Below are 20,269 nucleotides of genomic sequence, written 5' to 3'. Positions count from 1 at the left end.
ACCTTACTCCAGTTCCAACCTTCCAGCTCAGCACCATCCTCATGACCAATCTTCCTTCCCACCTATCTGCTCCACCCTCCTCTCTGGTCTATCACCTCCATCCCCACCCCATTCACCTATTGTACTCTTTACTACCTTCTCCCTAGTCCCAACCCCCCTTCCATTTATCTCTCCACCCTGGAGGTTCCCTGCCTCCATTCCTGATGAAGGGCTTTTGCACAAAATGTTGACTTTCCTGCTCCTCGGATGCTGCCTGACCTGCTCTGCTTTTCCAGCACCACTCTAATCTAGACTCTGATCTCCGTGGGCAGCATGGTGGCACAGTGGTTAGCACTGCTGCCTCACAGCGCCAGAGACCAGGGTTCAATTCCCGCCTCAGGCGACTGACTGTGTGGAGTTTGCACATTCTCCCAGTGTCTGCGTGGGTTTCCTCCCACAGTCCAAAAATGTGCAGGTTAGGTGAATTGGCCATGCTAAATTGCCCATAGTGTTAGGTGAAGGGGTAAATGTAGGGGAATGGGTCTGGGTGGGTTGCGCTTCAGCGAGTCAGTGTGGGCTTGTTGGGTCGAAGGGCCTGTTTCCACACTGTAAGCAATCTAATCTAATCTAATCTGCAGTCCTCACTTTTGCCTGGGCGGATTAGTGGCAGCTGAAGTTCAATATAGAGAATCGTGAGGTGATACAATTTAGCAGGGAGAACATGGGCAGACAATAATTAAGGGGTACAATTCCAAAGGGGGTACAGAAGTAGAGGGACCTAGGTAGTATACGTACAGATCTTTAAAAGTGACAAGATATGTGGGGAGAAAATTTAATAAAACATATACTATCCTCAGCTTTATTAATAGAGTACAATAGCAAGAAGGTGATGCTGAATTTGTGTAAGACTTGTACAAGACACTTGTTAGACGTCACCTGGAATGATGAATATAGTTCTGGGCAACCTATAGGAAAGACATAAACAATTTAGAAAGAGTGCAGAAAACATTAACAAAAATGATTTCAGGGATAAATGAAATGGTTTTCAATTATGATGACAGAATGGCGAGGTTGGGACTGTTCTCCTTGGAGAGAGGGCATTAAAGAGGAAACCTGGTAGAAATTTTCAAAATCACAAAAGGACTGAATAGACAGGGAGAAACTGCTCCCGCTAGTTTAAGGATCAAGAACAAGGGCTACAGAGTTTGAGAGACTTGCAACGAAAGCAAATGTAATGTAAGGAAACATTCTTTCATTTTATGCGTGGTTCAGGTTTGAAATGCACTGCCTGGAAGGATAATGGAGGCAGGTTCAATTCAATTGTTTCTATATAGAAAATTATTCAGTGTACAAACTGATAGGAAAATGCAGGGCAATGGCGCTAACTCTCGACAGTCATTTGGAGAACTGGGTGCAGATATGATGTGCTGAATGTCTTCCTTCTGTGCTATAATACTTCTGTCACTCTGTGAATTGTGAAGGTGAAGAAGGAGGATCCAAGAGGACTTGGGCAGGCTAGGCAAATGGCAAGCCCAGGGCAGGGCAGCACGGTGGCTCAGTGATTAGCACTTCTGCCTCACAGCGCCAGGACCCGGGTTCGATTCCGGCCTCGGGCGACTGTCTGTGTGGAGTTTGCACATTCTCCCTGTGTCTGTGTGGGTTTCCTCCCACAATCCAAACATGTACAGGTTAGGTGAACTGGCCACGCTAAATGCCCATAGTGATAGGTGCATTAGTTAGGGGTAAATATAGGATAGGAGAACGGGTTTGGGTGGGTTACTCTTCGGAGGGTCAGTATGGATTTGTTGGGCCGAAGGCCCTGTTTCCATACTGTAGGGAACCTAATCTAATCTAATGGAAAATAATGTTTACAAGTGTAAAGTTCCTCATTTCGATAGAAAAAAAAGGAAGACGGAATATTTCTTAAATGTGAGAGGTTGTTAGTTTCCTTATTCATGGGACTAATTGAGGTTGGTTGGCTCACCAGCAGACTTACATGATATCAACAACACAGGTTTAATTCCTAAACTGGCTGTGGTCACCATGAACACCCTGCCTTCTCAACCTCACTCCACACCTGAGAATCTGACGATGCAGTTATGGGGAACAATGAAAGGTCAGAAGAGTTAAGTAGATATTTTGCATCAGCCTTTACGATGAAAAATTCTTTGAACATTCCATTAAGCATAAAGAATATGGGAAGGAATTAAGTACCACCACTATCACTAAAGAAGTAGTATTAGACAAACTAATGAGGCTAAAGTGGATCCCTGGACCTAATAGCTTGTATCCCCTATGATCCCTAAAGAAGTTCAGGTAGTTCTCCTATAACGCAGTAGTTGCGTTGCAGTGAAACCTTGCTTAATAAAAAAACGCTTAATATAAATAGTGTGGCCTTTTGGAAAAGTGGGGTTAGGGGCAGGCCAGCAAACAATGATCGTCAAAAATCACCCAAACATCTAACACAAAGTATAGCACAGCCTGAATGAAGGCTTAATTCATATTTATTAATGAAGCAAAAGTCAATTTAATGCATCACGTTGAAAAAATATTGTTAATGCAGGGACAGCGAGTCTTCATCATCACCACCCTCAGGTGTAGTTGTGGTTGCAGAGGTGGGTGGCTGTCTTCTGACTGTTTCTTGGGGGTTGGTTTAAAAAAAAGACATCCAGTTTCTGCTGCTTTGCCCTTTTGCTTCTGTCTTGAAAAAGGTGCCAGATGATATCTTAGGATAGAAGCCAAAAGAGAAATGGGAAGCTGTCATGATGCTGCATCCTGGACTACTTCATCTTCATCTCCAGCTTCTACTTCCCATTCAGCGACAATCAGCTGTAGAGAGGTCTTCACAGTTAGACTCAAGCAGCTCTTCCATATCCTCAATTTCCACTTCTTCAAAGCCAACCTGTGAGCTATATCACATGTTCTCTCCTTATGGTCAAAATGCTTTATAGCATCTGGCTTCTCTTCCAGTGTTATAGCCTTTCTTTTGCATTCACCACTTGCAATTTTATCAGCGGAGATGCTTCTTGCTAACGTTCTTATCACTATGCCCTACCATTTTTGCAAAAAAAAACATTATCTAGGAGTAGATTATGTGATATGCAGGTACAAGTGCAAATTAGAAAGGCAAATGTATAAGAGTAAAGTAGTCCTGAAAGAATTATACAGGGTTTAAACAGGAATTATACAAGGATATTCTTGTTTTAGAGGGAGAGCAATGTACATTCATTAGTTTAATTTTTGAGATGAAGCTGCTCAATGTAGGCACTGTACTTCTCACATGCTCTGACAGCAACAGACATCAGCACATCCACAGAATGGCAGGGAGAATTTGGTGCTGATGTCGGCATGTGCTGAATGAAGCATTTGAAACGATCACCGCTGGAATCATGCTATTGCGAACAGAGGTAAGCATTCTCAAAAATACTGTTCCCTAATTCTTCAGCAACATCATAGCCAAATCATGCTACTGAAGCACACTTTATATGATAACCACCTGTAACTATAGAGTTGGCGGATGAGCTGGTTGTAATTTTCCAAAAATTCTTGTATTCTACAAAAGTGCTGGAGGATTGGAAAACTGCTAATGTGACACCCCAATTCAAAAAGGGAGACAGAAAAATTAGCTATAGGCCAGTTAGCTTAACATCTATTATTGGAAAAGTATTAGAATCTATTGTTAACGACGTAATAGCAACACACTTGGAAAATTAAAACTGATAGGTTAGGTGAGTGGGCAAGAAGTTGGTAAGTGGAATATAAAGTGAAAAAATGTGAAGTTTGTTCACTTTGGAACGAAGAACAAAAGAACAGGGTATCATTTAATGGGGAAAACCTGCAGAAAGTTGCAACACAAAGGAGTAGGAGTACTAGTGCATGAAACATAGAAAGCTAGCACAGAGGTGCAGCAGGTAATCAGGAAGGTTAATGGAATATTGGCTCTTATTTCAAGAAGGTTGGGGTATAAGAGTACGTCTTATAGCAATTGAACAAGATACAGGTGAGACCACATTTGGAGTACTGTGAGCACGACCTCTCATTTAAAGTAAGATATAATTTCACCGGACACAGCTCAGAGAAGATTCACTCGGATAATTCCTGATACGGAAGGGTTTACTTTTAAGCAAAGGCTAAACAGGTTGGGACTCTACTCACTTTATTTTTAAAAAATGAGTATTAATCTTATAGAAACAGATGTGGTTCTTAAGGGGCTTGACAGGGTAAATGCTGAGAGAATGTGACCCTTCACAGGAGAATCTGGGATCAGAAGGCATGGTCTCAGGAAAAAGAGGCACCAATTTAAGACAGAGATGATGACAATTTCTTCTCTCAAAAGGTTGAGAGTCTTAAGAATTCCTTTCTAGGGAGAGCTGTGGAGGAAGAGTCCTTATATATACTTAATGCAAAGATAAATAGATTCTTGATCAGTACATTAGTCAGGGGTAAATATAGAGTAGGGGAGTGGGTCTGGGTGGGTTACTCTTCGGAGGGTCGGTGTGGACTTGTTGGACCGAAGGGCCTGTTTCCATACTGTAGGGAATCTAATCTAATAGGGAAATGAAGGGTTAGGGAGAAACATAGGAACGTGGACGTGAGGAATTTCAGATCAGTCATGATCCTACTGAAAGGATAGAAGGCTCCAAGGGGCAAACGATCTATTCCTGTTTCTATTTCTTATAGTCTGGTGGTCTTATGTGGTGACCCTCAGATTAAACTGACCACCAGTCACTACTTTCTAATGAGAGAGCAATCTATGGTCCTCTTGGACTATTCTGTCTTTCACTTCACTTTCCAAAGCTAGCGTGCATGTTCAACAATTGATAAGGATTACAAATGGTATGTTAGCCTTCATTGCAAGAGAATTCAAGTAGAATCAACATCCTATTGCAATTGCATAGAATCTTGGTGAGACTGCAGTTCTGGTCACCTTGATAATGTACCATAGAGGAAGCCTCGTGCAAATTCACCAGACTGTTTCCTGGGATGGCAGAACCATCCTATGAAACGAGGTTGAGAAGATTCAGGTCTGTGTTTTTCTGGGGAATTTCAAAGAATGAGAGGTGATCCCATAGAAACATACAAATTTCTTGCAGACCAAGACATGATGCACGTAGAAAGAATGTTTCTGCTGTCTTGGGGTCTAGAACCACAGGACAAAGTCTCAGGATAAGGCTCAACCATGTAGGACTTAAATGAGGAGAAAATTCCTTCCTCAAAGGTTTGCAAATCTTTGGAATTTTCGATCCCCAAAGGTTGTGGACGTTCAACCATTGTGCTGGTTCAAGTCAAAAATCCGCAGATTTCTAAAGTCTGGTGACTTCTAGAGATATGGAAACAGCAAAGGAAAGTGGCACTTGGTAGATAATGTTTCATGATCTAACTGAATGGTAGAATACATTCAATGGATTGAATGGATTCTTCCTGATCCTGTGATCTTGTATTTTTTTCAAATCATAAGGAAAACAGCAATTCATTTTCAACGCTTTGAGAGAAATAACAGCCAATCAAATTGGTTCCTGGACTATAAAGAGTTCCAAGATATTACATGCCTCAAGATATTATAAAGTTCCGGTATACTATAAGGCTCTGGGATATTATTAACTCAGGGATATTATAGGACTTCAAGGTATTACGTAACTTAGACATCTTAAAATGTTCTGAGATAGTGTACATTTCTGGAATATTATACAGTTCCACAATAATATATAGCTAAAGGATCCATCTACAGTAATATGCACCTTACTGAAATTTATTTCAAATTATCTCAGTATCATTGGCTCATTCAATTATCTCCTCACTCAGACATCCACTTATCAAGATGCTGTATACTTAAACTGCATTTACATCTTTACTTATCACCACTTTAACTCTGACATCTCAATGCAGGGTTTTCTTCAAGTTGAACATTTTTACCATCCAATTTATCATTGTTTTCCCCCACTAGATGCAGCATTACTAAATCTCACATCACAGCTCAACATCTGTCACAGGGAAAACGTTAGAAGCTATGCTTAAGGAAGTTATAGTAAGGCGCTTGAATAATTTCAAGGTAAGTAAACAAAGTCAACATGGTTTTCCGAAAGAGAAGTCATATTTAACCAAACTGTTGGCTTGAGGTCGTAACACATTTTTGGATAAATGGAAACTTGTCAATATATTTCATGGTTCCATGAAGGGAAAGTCGTGCCTGACAAATTTATTAGAATTCTTTGACGATGTAACAAACAGGATAGAGAAAGGGGAACCAGGAGGTGTAATATATTTGGATTTCCCAAAATGTGTTTATTGTGATCTGTACATAAGGCTACTAATAAGACAAGAGCCCATCTGTTGGGGACACAATATTAACATGGATAGAGGATTGGCTCAGTGATAGAAGATAAAGAACTGAGATAGGGGCACTTTTTAAGATGACAACCTGCAACTAATGGAGTGTTAAAGAAATCAGTGCTGGGGCTACAATTATTTACAGTATACATTAATGACTTCGGTGAGGTAAATGAATGTATTGCAGCCATGTTTATCACCACTATTTAAGAATGGAGTGAAAGGGAAAACAGGAAACATCAGACCTGTTAGCTTTACATCTGTAGTAAGGTAAATGGTTGAATCTATTATAAAACATGGGATAAATACACATGTGGTTGCTAATGGTCTGACTGGGCATAGTCAACAAGGATTTGTGAATGGCAAACTGAATTTGATGAGAGGTATCGGAATTTTAAGAAAGGGGTAGATTTTAAGTTATAGAATTGTAGATTAGCATTTATGGTTCTTTCTTGCCCTTGATTAAAGAAATTTGATTGCAGTAAATAGTGATTATCCTGATAATGAAAAACATATGCATATTATTTTAACTTGAAATAGACAGTTCAGTAAAGTTGTGTTATTTGATGGGTTAATCAAATTCCCACATTTGTGACAACTCCAGGAATAGTGGGCTTGATTTCCAGCAAACAATCCCAATGAGTCACGATACATACAATAAGTTTTGCTGAATTTACTGCCTGAACGGGTTTTAGAAGCATGATTTTACAATAATTTTCTAAAGAAAATTAGGTAAATACTTGAAAAGAAAGAAAATGACAGAGCACAGCAGAGTAGGATTAAATTGAACAGCTCTATTAAAAGGCACAAAGAGCTGAAGTATCTCGTTCTATGCAGTACCATCCGAAGATCCTTTCAACACCTGCCCCATCAAACACCTTCACGATCTTAAATCAGATCATCCTCTCAGTCCTTGCTGGGAAAAAATAACTTCAGCCCATTCAATCATTTCAGATCGTTAAAATGCTCTCAATTCTGGTGTTATACTTGTTTTTTTTCCCCACATTCCCCAGTGTCTGGATGTATGTAATATGGAGATCAGAACTGTTCATAGTGATCCAACTGTGATCTAACAAAGCTTCTATGTAAGTTTAATACAACTTCACTACTTTGCAATTCTATCCCTCGGAAAAAGAGCCCAGTGCTTTGTTTTGCATGTTTTCATCTGCTAATGTTAAAGGATAGAAAATCAGCAAAGCAATTGAGTGCACACCATTTCCTGACATGTCTCGCTGGACTTTTGCCATCTTCACCACTGACTTTGTCAACTTACACAATCTTTAGTAAAACAAACAGAAATTACATCATAACAACCATTGGCAAGCAGATAGCTCACTGAGTTTCCAGTCAGGGACAAAAATGGAAATTTTGGACTGAGGAATGAAATCATTAGAGAGGACAAGATTAGAAGAAAGTTTTTCAACAGAATTACTGGAATGTGGTTTATGTTACCATAAGTGGTAATTGATGAGGCGATACAAAGAGAAACATTTCTTTTTATGCAGTGACTTGTTGTAATCTGGAATGAACTTCTTGATAGAGTAGAGGAAGAAAATTCAAATGTAATTTTCAAGGAATCATGAAATCTTACAGCACGCAAAGAGCCCATTTGAACCAACATTCCTATGCTAATCCTTTAAAAGAATTGTCTAACTAGCCACACTCCACAGAGTTTTCTCCATAAATCCAAAAATCAGTTTTCTTCAATTGTATAAACATAAAACAAAGAACTGCAGATGCTGGAGATGTGAAACACACAAAAACAGAAACTGCTGGAGAAACTTAACAGGTCTGGAAGCATTAGTGGAGAGAAAATCAAATTAACATTGAGTCCAATGACCTTTCTTCAGAATTGGTAGCAGCTAGGACACAATAGTATTTATGCTGATGATAGGCAGGTGAGAGTGACAAGAAGTGAGTGAATAGGTGGTGAGGGAGTCCAATGAGAGGGAGAGGAAAAGAAAGTTTAAGCAGACAAAGGGGATTGAGTTATCAAAACAGGGAAGAAATGGAGCTAGATAAGTGATAACGGGTTGGCTGGACTGAAAATAACCCATATCATGACAGGACCCGGGTTGTGGAGATTAGTAATAAATATGGGTAGAGGCAATCATGTTCTAACTCAATACTGAGTCCTGAAGAATGGAAGGTCCCCAAGCAGGAAATGAGGGTTGCCCTTCCAGCTTGCATTGAGTCTGTAGCACTGCAGTAGGCCTGAGATAGAAATGTTCACCAGGGAACGTGATGCTGTGTTGGCCACCTCAACACAACTTTTCCCAACTTGCAGATCGTTTCAGAGAACATCTCTGGGACACCCACACCAACCAACCCCACCACCCCATGGCTAAACACCTCAACTCCCCCTCCCTCTACCAAGGACATACAGGTCTTGGGCCTCCTCCTTTGCCAAACTCTACCACCTGAAGCCTGGAGGAAGAGCACCTCATCATCTGCCTTGGGACCCTGCAGCCCCATAGGATTAATGTGGATTTCACCACTTTCCTCATTTCCCCTCCCCCGACCTTATCCCAGTCCCAAGACTCCAATTCAGCACCGCCCTCTTCACCTGTCCGTCTTTCCCACCTATCTGCTCCACCCTCCTCTCCGACCTATCACCTTCTCCCCCACCTTCACCTACCTAACCTGTTGTGCTTTTCCAAAAACACACTCTCGACTCTGATCTCCAAGATCTGCAGTCCTCACTTTCTCCACACTTCTCCCAAAGTACATCATATTTCATTTATCTGCATTAGTCTGCATCAAACATGCATCTGCCCGTTTCACCAGCCTGCTTCCATCCTCTAGAACTCTGCTGCTATCCTACTCACTGTCAAATATGAAAAAAGCCACATTTTGTACTATTCATGGGCACAGACCTGGAAGCAATGGTGGAAGGAAGGTGCAGAGGAGGACTGGCTGCCAAAAGGGACCATGTGTCTCAATCAACAAAACACATTATCTAAAAATGGAAAATTCCATTCTTCATATTCTTTGTGAAGAATTTACAATTCCATCTGAATAAAGTTATACTGTCGATTTTAAGTGTTGGTATACTCAATCCCCAAAGGTTTTCTATTTCTTAACACTATTCAAGTTTTTTTCAAGTTTGAATTATACCCAGGTTCAAGCAAGAAATGCAAAAATCCTAATATCAGTCCTTGGGGATCCCACTACATATTTTTCAGAGAAACATGCATTCACTCGTACTCTATTAATTCAACAATTACATGCCCAAATTCTATTTCTATAATATGCTTCTAAATTCTGAATACGTACGTTCAATGATACTTCAGAAGAATCCCTACAGTGTGGAAGCAGGCCACTCAACCCATCAGGTCTACAACCACCCTCCAAAGAGCATCTCACCCCTCTATCCTATTCCTGCAATCCTGCATTTTCTACAGTTAATCCACCCAGCCTGCTCATCGCTGGACAGTTTGGATATTTAGCATGGAGGACACAGAATGAAATGTGGCTTGATGGGATCAGAAATTTGCTAAAAAGAAACAAATTACAGCCATGATCAACTGAACTAGGAATTTGCACAAACTATTGGTTAGCAGTCAGAACAGTGGGTCCAGATTTAGGCAGCACACTTTAGGAAGGTCATGAGGGAAGTATAGACAGTCTGAATGTTACTGAAATGGGAACAGAATTAAGAAAGCTAAAGCACAGAGGGATCTGGTTGTGTCATGTATGAATAAATAAAAATTTAGATTCCCAACTTCAGCAGGTAAGTGGAAAGGCAAATGGACAGTTGGCCTTTATTTCAAAAGAAATGGAGTCTTGCTAAAACTGCACAAGGCACCAGTGAGACCACTAGGCAAAGGTGAGGACTACAGATGCTGGAAATCAGAGTCTAGATTAGAGTGGTGCTGGAAAAGCACAGCAGGTCAGGCGGCAAAAGCCCTTCATTAGGCCTTCAGTCGGTTTTTCTATTCCTCGGATACTGCCTGACCTGCTATGCTTTTCCAGCACCACTCTAATCTAGACTCTAACCAGTGAGACCACATCTGGAATACTGTGAACAGTTTCGGTTCCCTTATTTAAGGAACGATATACTAGCAACGGAGACCATCGGAGGAAGTTTGGGTGGTTGACCCCAGGTAAGGTGGGAGTGTTTAATGAGAAGAGGTTGAGTAGGTTTGTATTGGAGTTTAGAAGAATGTGAGACAACCTTATAGAAGCATAGAACGCTAAGGGAACTGGACCAGGTAAATGCAAAAAGGTTGTTTCCCGTTTTAGGAGTGTCTATGATCAGAGGCATAATCTCAGAGAAAGGGGTCACCCATTTGAGAGAGAGATGAGGAGGAACTTCTTCCCTCAGAGGGTAATAAATCTGTGGAATTCTTTAGCACAGTGGACTGTAAAAGTTGGGACATTCAGTATATTCAAGGCTCAAATAGACAAATTTTAGTTAGTAAGACATCAAACATTGAGGGGATAAGGCAGGCACTTTGAGATGAGGATTACCAGATCAGACATTATCTCATCCAATGGTGGAGCAGACTCAAGAGGCCAAATAACCTACTACTACTCCTTATGGACAGCTTATGGTCTTATTGTCTTCGAGAGAGGTGGATATGGAGATAATTCAAAGTATCAGAGGAAAAGTAAGATGTAACGGTGGTGAAAATATGTAAAGATTTGCTTCAGTAAATCAGAATAAAGCAAGTTCTACTTATCAAATAAATGGAAACTAGAATGAAAATTTAGAGTTATCATTTAAAGTGTAAAGGGAAATTACACTTCTTTTCATGCTAGGAGTGTGAGGTCAAAAAAAGATTAGAATTAGTTCAGTCTAAGAGATAAGATCATTTAGTGAGAAGGTGCAGACCAATGGGCTGAATGTCCTCCTTTTGTACTATACAACTTCCTGAAAGTACGAATTGTGTTTGAGAGATACACCAAGTGGGAGACAGAAAGAGAGAGAGTCTGAGAGTGAGTGTGTGAGAGAGACAGAGAGACAGCACAGCGCAGATGTAAAGGGGGAGCTGTAGCCACCCCAGTCCTCCACATCACCATTAAGGAGGACAAAGATAAAAATCACACAGCATCAGCCTATAGTCCAACAGGTTTATTTGGAAGTACTACTTTCACAGCACTGCTCCTTTGTCAGGTATCTGATACTATAAGTTGATTTTGTGTGATTTTTAACTTTGCCCACCCCAGTCCAACACGACACCTCCACATCATAACATTAAGGTGAAAAAAAGTGACAGAGTATCAGAATGGAATGAGTAGCTATCAATTCCATTCAGGAAGCTGAGAGTGTCAATGAGCTGATTTGGGATGGTGTTCCGCCTTGCATCAGTTTAACACTGAATTGTCCATTTGATTTGATTGTTATAAACTGCTCAAAACTCAATGGTATGTGGCCACTGTCAATCCTTCAAATTGCAAAATGAACAGAAGCCTGGTGCTCAGTTTGGTAAATCATTCCGAAGGAAAATTCAAGGTTCACCATAGGCTCCACAGAATCTCATTCCCCAAAGACAGCACTATTTTGATGCTTAGGCCTAACTTCTGATATCTCCTCAAGGTAGAGTCCTAGGCCCAACCATCTTCAGCTGCTTCATCAATGACCTTCCCTCCAATATAAGGTCAGAAGTGGGGATACACAATGCTCAGCACCATTTGCAAATCCTCAGATACTGAAGCTGTTAATGTCTAAATGCAGCAAGACCTGGAAAATAGCCAAGTTTGGGCTATCAGGCAATAACCATCTTCAGCAAGAGAGAATCTAACCATTGTTCCTTGATATTCAATGACGTTACCATCATTGAATCTGCCACTATCAACATCTCGGAGGGGGTATCATTAAACTAAACTGGACTGGCTATTAATTTATTTCATTTTAACGTATATTTTATTCATAAAATCATCAGTATGTACATACAGGGTTCTGAATAGTATCTGTACAGTATTTTCACAGAAAAAAGTGCATTTAAGTTTTGCCATTTCTCACAACTTCTCAGAGTTGCAAAAAAAAGGCATTTCTACTTATGCAGGTAAGGTATACGTTACCTTTGAGCCACGAAACAGGTCTGATAACTGAATGACCCTCACTGTACTTTGGCTGAAAGACCCTTGACCCTTGACCCTCACTGTACCTTGGTGGCAGTTGCTCCAAGCTATAGTGCATCCTTCAGCATGCAGTCTGGACTTAGAATGTGCTAGTCTGTAACACTCAGTCGAGGTCAACTCTTTACACTGGAAGACCAACAGGTTTTGAGCAAATCAAAGAGCATCTTTCACCAAGTCGACAGTCCTCCAGGTGCAGTCAATGTTTGTCTCGGTGTGTGTCCTGGGGAACAGCTCACAGAGCATGGAGTCCTGCCTCATGGAACAGCTCAGGATGAACCACAACATAAAGCACTACATCTCACTGTAGACCGTCTTTGCAAAAGCACATTCCAGAAGGAGATGTGTGACAGTCTCTTTGGCAGCCCAGCAACTTCGAAGGCAGCATGAGCTGGGACTCAGACAGCAGGCATGTGAGAGATCTGATGGGCAGTGCCTTTCTTACCGTAGCCAAGCTACATCTTTGTGTTTGTTGGAAAGTTCTGGTGACAAGGCATTTTGACAATTATCTTGGACAATCTGCTCAGGGAACCACGCAACAGGATTTACCCGCCTTTTCCTGCAGGGGTTCGAGGACACTACGTGCTGACCACTTCCTGGCAGACTTAGTCATAGAGTCAAAGAGATGTACAGCATGGAAACAGACCCTTCGGTCCAACTCGTCCATGCCGACCAGATATCCCAACTCAATCGAATCCCACCTGCCAGCATGCAGTCCATATCGTTCCAAAACCTTCCAATTCATATACCCATTCGGATGCCTTTTACATGTTGCAATTGTACCAGCCTCCACCACTTCCTCTGACAACTCAATCCACACACGTACCATCCCCTGCATGAAACATTTGCCCCTTAGGTCTCTTTTATATCTTTTGTCTCTCATCCTAAACCTATGCCCTTTAGTACTGGACTCACCCACCCCAGGGAAAAGACCTTGTTTATTTACGCTATCCATGCCCATGATGATTTTATAAGGTCACCCCTCAGCCTCCAATGCTCTAGGGAAAACAGCCCCAGCCTGTTCAATATCCCCCTGTAACTCAAATACTCCAACGCTGGCAACGTCCTTGTAAATCTTTTCAGAACCTTTCAAGTTTCACAACATCTTTCCGATAGGAAGGAGACAAGAATGACATGCAATATTCCAACAGTGGCCTAACCAATGTCCTGCACAGCCGCAACATGATCTCCCAACTCCTATACTTAATATTCTGACCAATGAAGGGAGACATACCAAATATCTTCTTCACTACCCTATCTACCTGCAACTCCACTTTCAAGGAGCTATGAACCTGCACTCCAAGGTCTCTTTGTTCAGCAACACTCCCTAGGACCTTACCATTAATTGTATAAGTCCTGCTAAGATTTGCTTTCCCAAAATGCAGCGCCTCGCATTTAACTAAATTAAACTCCATCTGCCATTTCTCAGCCCATTTGCCCATCTGGTCAAGATCCCATTGCAATCTGAGGTAACCTTCACTACACCTCTAATTTTTATCGTCAAAGATATTTTCTTTTACAATTATTGCCATGAGGAACAGGTGATACGAAATGGTCCAACTACTCCGAGTATTCCATGGTAGCGAGGCCAGTTCCATCGTTCATAATACTAGACACAGTTAGAACCTCAGTACGTAGACACATTTGATGTTTGAGTACCAAGGGTCTGCACACAGCTTGATGCATCTACACACAAAGGTGGCCATCAGAATGAGGGCAGAATTGGATATGTCCCCGCCATAACTCTTATTCAGAGCTTTATACGTGGTATCCCTGTGGACATGGTCCACTTTTAACCACCAAATGAAGTGGAACATGGCTCAAGTGGCAGGCCATTTTAATACTATGGCTACAAGAGCAGCCAAGAGGCTAGGAATCTTGCAATGAATAACTTAACTCCTATCTTGCCAATACCTGTCTACTGCTCACATGGAATAAATCAAGAATACACTCCACTTGTCTTGAAGAGCACAGCTCCAACAACACTCAAGAAGCTTGACAATAAACAGCAACTTTAATTGGCACCACATTTGCAAACATTCAGTCCTACAGCACCTACAATCAGTAGCAGCAGTGTGCCCCATCTAGAAGATGGAGAAAGTGAGGTCTGCAGACGCTGGAGATCAAAGCTGAAACTTTATTGCTGGAACAGCACAGCAGGTCAGGCAGCATCTAGGGAACAGAAGATTCGACGTTTCGGGCACATGCCCTTTTCACTGAGGCTCAGTAAGACCATAAGAGGTAGGAACAGAAGTGGGCCATTCAACCCATTGAATCTGCTCTGCTATTCAATTCATTGCTAATCTGATAATCCCCTCCAAGCCACTCACCATCCTGACTTGGAAATATATCACAGTTCCTTCAGTGCCAAAATCCTAGAATTCCCTCCCTTTTAGAATTGGGGGTATACCTACAACAAATGGACAGCAATGGTTCAAGAAGGCAGCTCACAATCACATTCTTCCAGGCAACTAGGGATGGACAATAAATGCTGGCCCAGCCAGAGGTGCCCATATTACATGAATGAATCAAATAAATAACATTTTGGTTCTTTTAGAGACTTCTCGAAAGGTTAGACTATTCCAAGGGGTTTATATATCATTTATGCACAATGCACAGTTCACAGTCCCAAAAGGCACCTGGACACCCCCAGAGGATCCCTGATCTTCATTCCCAAAGCATTCTACAATCGTATCTACAGATCTCAAAATGTATGCTCTAGCAATCCAAAAGAAATGCAATGAGAACAAACCTGTTCTTATCTGGTTCAACCTCCGCTTCACAGGCTCCAGACACCAGGGACTCCAAACCTTCATTTCACTGAAGGCAGTTGGTCACTTAAATGGAGGAGAAAGTGAGGTCTGCAGATGCTGGAGATCAAAGCTGAAAATGTGTTGCTGGAACAGCGCAGCAGGTCAGTCCGCATCCAGGGAACAGGAGAATCGACGTTTCGGGCATAAGACATAGAGGGACATGCATACACAGACTTGGAAGGGCTTATGCCCGAAACGTCGATTCTCCTGTTCCCTGGATGCTGCCTGACCTGCTGCGCTGTTCCAGCAACACATTTTCAGCGCTGGTCACTTAAATGGCCTGCTGCCTCCAGGAACTATGTTTATGTAAATATGGCTTCCCCCTATTTCCTGCCACTGGAAACATCAGCAACATCGGGATTGGGATAAGACTCTGGAGTCTTGACTTCCTCCAGCATTTTCACCGCAATGGAATTGCTGTCGATCATGCGCAAGTCAGGCTATTGTATACAATCAGCAAGCATATAACAGAAGCATATAAAACAGATATATTGCAAACTCAACAAACAAAACTTAAATATCACAGACACAACTTACACATCACTGACATACACCTTACAGACACAAATGGAATATTGTTCTGATAACTATGAACAGCAGAGACATGTTGCAGTAGGGAGGTTGTCCTCAAAGGGTTAACATTTATACTATTAACGAGCACAGAAAAATACAACAATCAGAGGGACACCACCCAGTTCAATGTGCAGGCAAATTATTTATGGCCTAGTGTACACTCTGTGTATCTCCATCTTTCTGTCTCAGTGTATCTCTCTCTCTCGCTGTGCATTGTCTTTTTCTCTTTCTATTTCTTTCTCCCTCCCTTTCTGTGTATGCATGTCCCTCTATGTCTTTTTTCCCTCCCAATCTGACCATCTCCCAACCTTTCTGTCTGTCTTTCCCCTCTTCCATGATGGTCTCTGCCTCCCTTTGTGCATCTCTCTCTCTCTCAGTCTCTCCCTTTCTCCTTCCCGTACCCTGTCTATTGCTTCCTTCTGCCCTCTCTCTCTCTTACTTTCTGTCTTTCCTAGTGTATGTGTGTGTAAGCTCCTCTCTCTCCCCTCTTCTGTTTATTTGTTTCTCTCTCTTCCTCTATCACTGTCTCCCCAACTCGGTCTCCCTCTCTGCTACTACACCCCTATCTGTCTCACCCCCACCTGTGTGTATGTGTCTCTCCACTCTCTGCCTGTCTGACTCCCCTTCTTTCTCTGTATCTCTGTGTCTCCCTCCCAGCATTCTCTCTCTTTGATCAGTGGCATCCATGTTGTAGGTCCAGCAAAGTTGTCCATTTTTAAGCAAACATAAGCAAGAGACTGCAGTTTTAAAAAAAAGTCTCTCTCTCTCTCTCTCTCTCTCTCTCCCCCCTATCCTTCTGTCTCCATGTTCTTGTTCAAACCTGCTTTGTCTGTTCCCTTCCAGGAACTTTTTTTTCTCTGAGGTGGGAGGGGCAGGGTTCTCCCTTTCGCCCCTAAACTCAAATTAAAAGAGTTGTTGCACTTACAGAGAGGTTAGACCAAGTTAGCGTTAGGCAGCAGCAGCAGCAGCCTATCCTTCAGACCTCAGGCCCAGTGCTCACACACAGCACAGCTACTGACAGGAAACCTACTGGAAAGATAACCAAATCCTCCCTCCTACATCCCTCCCCTTTCCTCCCATCCCAACAACTGCTCAACAATTCCAAATATGGAAAACTACCATAAACTGCACAAGAACTACCGCTACAAACCCTACTCTTCAGAAGACTCAAAAGCAAGAATTGTCCCACAGAGCAGCTTCTGTCTCTCCCCATGAATACGCAAAGCAAATCCTTCTCTAACTTAATCCAAAACCTGCACACACCAGCAGCAAGGAGTTTGGTTGTGCTCGTTCAATCTCAAGACAGTTTTATCCACTGCATCACCAGCCAAGTTCACTTGATTAGAATCAGTGCGTCAGATGGTAACATGTTTAAAGTTAACACTTTACATTCTGAAATGTATATCGCATACCTTCACAGTGTCGTCACTTCTAAAGCAAAAATAAAGTGACTGGCTGCAGTGCAGGCATGAGGCTGAATGCAGTCAGGCACAATCAGGTTATCACAAAGGTGGTCATCCATAACATTGAAACAGTGGTATGCAGCTCATCTAACAAGACCTGCAATGCTGCAAGCCTCACCTCACCTTCCTCCATCCACATGCAAACACCTCCTATTCCCTCCTCCGCACCCCATACTAACTGAATTCTATTTAAAGATTATGAGGACAAATCAAAAAAATAATTATACAGGCTAATGGAATATTGCCTTTCATCTCAGGGCAGCAGGTTTACAAAGGGTGTGAAAATGGTGCTGCAGCAGTTTACACATCTTTACACTGACCACATCTGGAGTCATCGGGGTTAGATCAGGAGCCTCTCCTGCAGATGCCGACCTTGGAGGGCGAGCAGCACAGAGCTGCCAGAATGATCCTGGGACAAAATGGTTAAATTACAAGGACCAATTGCACGCACAGAGTTTATATTTTATTGAGTATAGATGAAGGGGTGATCTGATTGAGGTATTTCAGATTATGAAACAGGTTGTTAAGTTTGATACAGAGACACAAATTTCTCTTGTGAGAGAATCTAGAACAACGCAGCATAATTTTAAAATTTAAAACATGGTGATGTCAGGCAGAACATCTTCACACAGAGAGAACTAAACACAAGCCTGGAATTCTCTCCACCAGACACCCTCCATCTTTTCTCTCCAATCCCATCTTTCTCTCTCCATCTTGTCTCTCTCTCTCTCCAATCCCTCCTTCCACACTGCCTCCATCACTTAATTCTCTTGCTAGCTATCTAACTGCTCCGAACTCTCTGCCCCTTCTTCCATTTACATCTGCCACCCTTCTCTCTCTCCAAGCCCTCCCCTCTTTTCTCACGCACTCTCTCTCTTTCTCTCCCTCCATTCCCTCCTCTCTCTCCAAACCCCCCAACATTGAAAACATCAAAAATGAAAGAGAGATGGATTAAGGCAAAATTGGGTAAATGTAATTAAAACCATTTACAAGCAAGGACACGTGGGGCCAAATGGCCGCTTTCCATGCTGTAACTTGCATCAACGTCTCTGTAAATAAACACAGTATCCAGAAATCAAGGCACAGAGGGTGTGAGCTATCTATACAGACAGGTACTGGCAGGCACACATTCTCGGCGCATTTGTACAAGTGAGAACACAGTTAAGGTGAATATTTTGCAGCCATCTCTACATTTGACAACGTGGACAGTTGAGCTACCTAGACCACTGTACACTACCCGCTGAATGCCCATGCAGTGCACCCAAACACTGTGCATTGCCCCCTGACCACCTATTTTTGCCTGGTCAACTACAAACTGGCCCGACCACTCACTCACTGCTTAATATTTGCCCACTGACTGGCCAACATTTGCCCCTCACTGCTCCCTGAATGGCCTCATACTTCCCCTGAATGTACTGCCCCTGACTGCCTACGCATTGCCTTCTGACCATTCGCATGTTAACTGAATTCCTACAAACTATCCCTGACCACACACACAGTCCCTTGACTTCCTGCACACTGAGCCCTGACCAGCCAAGTACTGCCCTCTAAGTGTCCACATACATGCCCATCTGCCCAGTACTGCTCCCTGACTGCCCTCATACTTCCTCCTGATGACACATTGCCTTTTGACACGCCCACACAATGCACCTTCTGGGAGACATCATAACCCACACATTGAGGCACCAAAAGCAGCAGACTGAAGCATCACCCAGATTGAGACACCATCTCACTCACTGTGTCTCTCTTTTTCTCTCTCTCTCTCTCTCTCACACACACACACACACACACACACACTCTCTCTTTTGTGGTCATTACTCCAATTTCCATCAAGACCAGTTTGAATCCTACTTGTCACTCATCACCCAGAAACAACGTTTCTCACCCAATGCCCCTTACCCATCTCCCCATTGCCCAACTCCCATCTCCCACATCGGCTGTCCCCATCTCTCTCATTCCCTCATCAATCTCTCTCATCACCCTTCTCTGACTTCCCATACCCAACTGTAACTCACCAATCTGCCATTGCCCATACCCCATCATCCATCATGAATCTCCCATTTCCATCGCTCAGCATCATCATAGTCAAATGCTACAAATGATTACACAGACTGCAGAATTTCTTTAGAAATCAAAAAGTACAATACTAAAGCTTGTTATAGGAAACACTTACAACCATATCTAGTGCTATCAGACTCTGCCAGCTCTCTGCCTATCAGCTTAGCTCACCACTTCCCCAAATAGAGTCATAGAGTGTACAGCATGGAAACCCATCCAACCCGTCCATGCCAACCAGACATTCCAACCTAATCTAGTCCCATTTGCCAGCACCCAGCCCATATCCCTCCAAACCCTTCCTATTCATATACCCATCCTGATGTCTTTTAAATGTTGCAATTGTACCAGCCTCCACCACTTCCTCTGGCAGCTCATTCCATTATGCACCACCCTCCGTGTGAAAATGTTGTCCCTTAGGTCTCTTTTATATCTTTCCTGTCCCACTCTAAACCTATGCCTTGTAGTTCTGGACTCACCCACCCAAGGGAAAAGACTTTGTCTATATATCCTATCCGTGCCCCTCATGATTTTATAAACCTTTTTAAGGTCACCCTGCAGCCTCCAACGCTCCAGAGAAAACAGCCCCAGCCTTTTCAACATCTCCCTATAGCTCAAATCCTCCAACCCTGGCAACATCCTTGTAAATCTTTTCTGAACCCTTTCAAGTTTCACAACATCCTTCTGATAGGAAGGAGACCAGAATTGGTCGCAATATTCCAAAAATGGCTGAAGCAACATCCTGTACAGCCACAGCATGACCTCCCAACTCCTATACTCAATAGGAGTTGGGAGGTCCGCCTAGGAACCCTCCAACCACAAGGGATGAACTCAGATTTCACCAGTTTCCTCATTTCCCCTCCCCCCACCTTGTCTCAGTATCTTCCACCTAGGAACCCTCCAACCACAAGGGATGAACTCGGATTTCACCAGTTTCCTCATTTCCCCTCCCCCCACCTTGTCTCAGTATCTTCC

General features: G+C 42.5%; 1 protein-coding gene across 8 annotated transcripts in view; it reads right to left on the bottom strand.

The window, feature by feature from the left end:
• The window catches only part of LOC122556090 (LIM domain containing preferred translocation partner in lipoma), a 376,029-nt gene that overhangs the window by 342,845 nt on the left and 12,915 nt on the right, over positions 1–20,269 (bottom strand). For 3 of the 8 annotated variants that reach the window (XM_043702534.1, XM_043702535.1, XM_043702543.1), the window contains exon 1: positions 16,702–17,020. The exons of 3 other annotated variants lie outside the window; for them this stretch is intronic. The gene's annotated coding sequence lies outside the window, so the exon portion shown is untranslated. 2 more of the 8 variants (XM_043702541.1, XM_043702539.1) reach the window with 2 other exon arrangements.

The sequence above is a fragment of the Chiloscyllium plagiosum genome, chromosome 13, assembly GCF_004010195.1.
Source record: "Chiloscyllium plagiosum isolate BGI_BamShark_2017 chromosome 13, ASM401019v2, whole genome shotgun sequence".
NCBI lineage: Eukaryota > Metazoa > Chordata > Chondrichthyes > Orectolobiformes > Hemiscylliidae > Chiloscyllium > Chiloscyllium plagiosum.
This window is presented reverse-complemented; position numbering and strand designations above follow the sequence as displayed.